This window comes from Lissotriton vulgaris, chromosome 8 (assembly GCF_964263255.1).
Source record: "Lissotriton vulgaris chromosome 8, aLisVul1.2, whole genome shotgun sequence".
In the NCBI taxonomy this organism is placed as follows: domain Eukaryota; kingdom Metazoa; phylum Chordata; class Amphibia; order Caudata; family Salamandridae; genus Lissotriton; species Lissotriton vulgaris.
The window spans coordinates 678,404,486-678,408,968 of record NC_141696.1 but is presented as its reverse complement, the minus strand read 5'-3'; positions in this window follow the sequence as shown (position 1 = coordinate 678,408,968).

The following is a 4,483-nucleotide window of genomic DNA, read 5'->3' as shown; positions in this document are numbered from 1 at the left end:
CCTGGGGGTGCCTTGTCCTTGTTCGGCTGTTGGCTCCGGTCCGGCTGGGTTGGGCTCTTGTTGGGGCCTGTTGTTGGGGGTTTTTCTTCTCCCCTTCTGCTTGCTGGGGTTTGGTTTCCTGTTGTGGTTTCCTTCTCCCCTCTTGTCTCTCCGGCTGGTTTGTGCTTTGGGGCTTTGCTTGGCTGGCCGCTCTTGCCTCCGGTGGTGGCTGGGTCGTGGCTCTGCCTTGGGTGGATGCTTGTTCTTCGTCTGCCTGGCTCCTGTGCCCCGTTCTGTTTACCGGTCCTGCCTGGACTGTGCCCTTTCCCAGCTGGTGGGTTTTTGGGTGTTGGTCTCCCCGGGTGTGTGGCCTTTCTGCTGCCTTCTGGTGGTACCTCCCCCCCCCCTCGGGTTTCTGGGGGGGGGGGGGAATTTCGGGCCCTTCCTCGGTGCTGGTGGGCCTTGGCCTGTTTTGCTGGTGTTGGCTTTGCCTGCAGTCCTGTTTCCCTCTGGTGGGGGCTGGGATTTGTTGGTCGTCCTTGGCTTTTGCTTTGGGTGGCCTCTTGTTCTTGGGTTGTTCGGCTCTTGTGCCCTGGCTTTTGGCCGTGCCTTGTCCCTGCTTGTGGGGTTGGGTGTCTGCCTTTCCTGGTTTATGGGCCTTTGCTCTCTTGTCGGTGCTGGGGTGTTCCTTCGCGCTCCCTTCTTGCGTGGTGCGCCTTGGACTTCTCGTGGCTCCTCTCCTTTGCTTTCGGGTGCAGGGGGTTTTTTCCCCGTGTGCTCTGGTGTCCGGGGCTCTGCCTCTGTGGTTTTGCCTTCCGGTCTCCGTTTTGACTTCCCGTTTGCTTGGCGGTCGGGTCGCTGGTGCTCTTCCTTGGTGGTGTTGAGCTTTGTGCCGTGTGGCCCTTCTTTGCTTGGGGTCCTTTTTTGGTCCCTGCTGGGGTTCTTTCCTGGCTGCTCCTTCTCTTGGGCTTTGTCGCGGTCCTGGGGTGTTCTTCGGTCCGTTCGGGGTCCGCTCCCTTCGGTTGGCTTTGGCTCTGGGTCCGTTTTGTGAGCTCTGGGCTCCCTCCTTCGGATTCTGTTTTCTGGGGCGGGCTGGCTCTGGTTGGCTGTTGTGCTTTCCTGGCCTCCTTCCTGGTGGGCGGTTCCTTTGTGGCTCTCCGTCTGGGTCGTGGTGGTCCGCTGTTGTGTGCCTCCTGGCTGGCTGGCCTGCCTCTTCTGCGGCTGGTTTCTTGGGGTTGGGCTGTGGGCCTTGTTGTTGGTCCTCGGCTTTTGGGGTTTCGCCTTCGGTGGTTCCGTGGTGTCCCCCTTTTCCTCCTGAGGGTCGGTGCCTCCTTTTCCGGTTCTGGGGTTTTGGTTTCCCTGGTTCCGTGTGGCCCTTTGTTGTCTTTCTTGGTTGTGCCCTGGGTTTTTCTGGGTCTGTTTTTGGTTGGGCTTTTTGCTCTCCCTGCCCTCTGTTGTGGTGGTTGCTGGTTCTGCTGGGGTTGGCCTTTGGTCAGCCCTGCCCTGTGGCCTGGTTCCTTTGTGGTTCCTTGTTGCTGCCCTCTTTTGGTTCTGCTGGGGGCCTCCCCTGCTGTGTGGGGGTCGTCCTTCTGCTCTGTTCCTTCCTGGTGCTTGGGCTTCTCCGCCCTGTGTGGGCTGTTCTTTCTGCCTTTGTCCTTTGGGCTGGGTTGGCCTGTTGGTCTCTGGTTGTTTGGCGGCCTGGGGGGCCTGGTTCCGGGCGCTTCGCCCTTGGGGGTTTCTCGCGGGTTGGTTGCCCTTTCCTGGCTCCTTTCTCCGTTGGGTCGCGAGCTCTTCTCCTGGCCTTCCGTTGGTCGGGGGGGGGGTCCTTGGTTTTGGCCCCCTCTGCTTGCTCCCTTGGGGGCTTGGCTCTGCTTCTGTGCCTTCCTTCCGGCTTGCCGGGTTGGTGGTTTTTGTTTTCCTGGCAGTCCCTTTTCTGACCTTTGGTGGTCTTGGTTCGGGTCTGTGGGGTTCTGTTTTTTGGTCTGATGCCCTTGTTGTTGGTGGGGTTCCGGAAGGCCGGCTTCTCTGCTTTGGTATTCTCCATATTTTAAGGAATGGGACGGGGTCAGGAGGGACCTGGGGGTAATGTCCTATTACTTACCGGTAATCTTCATTACTCCTGGTCCCGTTGACCCCGTCCCATTCCTTACTTCCCTCCCTCCCTCCCTTGCGGCCGGCCTTCCTGTTGTTGGCTAGGTGTTTTTCAGGCTGCATGCTGGGTTGGTACTGCTTATGTACTCCCAGTGGGAGGGAGCAGGTAGGGTATCCCAGCATGCTCCTTTTCTTTTTTTTTTCTGTCGTGGAGATGGTTATCTCCATATTTTAAGGAATGGGACGGGGTCAACGGGACCAGGAGTAATGAAGATTACCGGTAAGTAATAGGACATTCTCGGTTATTATGACACTAAATATCTAATTTGGTGATTTAAATTATACTTATAGCAACCTTTAGGGAAGTTAAGGAAATTAAGCTATTGTTACGGAAGTGGAGGAACCTCCCATTAAATATATATAGTAGAACAAACCTGATGAAAATGATGATTCTCCCAAATCTGACCTTCCTGTTTAATTGCATACCATTAACTGTCCCTAAGAAAGAGATTAAGAGACTTTAGGGTAAGGCAGTTCCTTTATTTGAGGGCACAAATCACCAATACTCTCTTGGAAAAAAGCTTATTAAGAAGCAGAAAAGTGGGGGCTTAGCACTACCTGAATTCCAAATATATGTGTTTCTGTTCAAAAACGTTCGTATGCTGGGGCCATCCCCAAAACAACCTGCCATAGGGCATCTCTTTACAGCGATGCTAGAAGAACATGGCCAGGATGAGTACTTACAGAGGTTTGGAAACACAAATTAATTAATATATATATATATATATATATATATATATATATATATATATATATATATATATATATATATATATATATATATATATATATATATATATATATATATATATATATATATATATATATATATATATATATATATATATATATATTCACAGAAAAAAACATAGGTTATAGTCCATATATAGTTAGGAATTTGCATTTTCAAAACCTTGAAAATTCAATGAAAAAACCATTGGTTATAGAACATATATAGTTAGGAATTTGCATTTACAAAACCTTATTTTACTCGCATAAAACCATTGAAATTCCATATATAGTTAGATGCGCTAACTATATATCGCGCACCCGCAATCCACTGCTGATGATGTCACATATTACATCATTCATGACATGGTCAGTGACATCACTGATGACATCACTGATGACATCTCAAATGACATCACTGATGACATCACTGATGACAACACCCAGGGACTGTATGTTTCTGTAAAGTTAAAATATGTCTCACATATTGAAGAATGAGTGGATGTATAAATGTCTGGATGAAGGATTTAGTAGGTGCATGACTGATTGTATGAGGGAGTGATTAAATGTGTCTCACTGAGTGCATGGGTTAGTGATTAAACTGTATTAATTTGTGCATCATTATATCTGTTGTTCTGTAAACTGCTGCGTGTGTTGATCAGTAGCTATATGAGTAACTATATGGGTTATTGATTGGTTGCCCGAGTATTTGTATGGGAGACAGAGTATGTGTGTGAGTGGCTGGGAGGTGTGTGACTCTGTGCATAGATGTGTGAACAGCTGATTCACTAGATGTATGGGTTCAAAACTGCATGTGGAAACAACTGTATGGGTGGTTGACTGTGTGCATGAGTGTATTGGTGAGTTAATGGATATCTCAGTGCTACATGTCAAAGTAAGTACATATGTAAAAGACAGTATATGTGAGAGTTGACATATATAAATAACTGTGCATAAGAGCCAGTGAATGTGTGAGTGGCTGTATGGATCATTGTGAACTTGTATCAGGGATTGTATAAGAGAGAAAATATGTGTTAGTATATATTTGAATAAGTAAAGTTTGTATAACTGTATAGTTGAGGAAATGGAGGTGTGATTGATTGTTTGCATGACTGACTAGTTGTGTGAGTAACTCCATGGATGAGTGACAGTCTGTGAGTGTCTGTTTACACTGATTGTATCTAAGGTTATATTAGAGTCTGAAGAGGTTCATTGTATTATCACATGAATGATATCATGAGTGATGTCACCAGTGATGTCATTTGAGATGTCATCAGTGATGTCATCAGTGATGTCATTTGATATGTCATCAGTGATGTCATCAGTGATGTCATTTGAGATTTCATCAGTGATGTCATCAGTGATGTCACTGACCATGTCATGAATGATGTAATATGTGACATCATCAGCAGTGGATTGCGGGTGCGCGATATATAGTTAGCGCATCTAACTATATATGGAATTTCAATGGTTTTATGCGAGTAAAATAAGGTTTTGTAAATGCAAATTCCTAACTATATATGTTCTATAACCAATGGTTTTTTCATTGAATTTTCAAGGTTTTGTAAATGCAAATTCCTAACTATATATGGACTATAACCTATGGTTTTTTCTGTGAATTTCA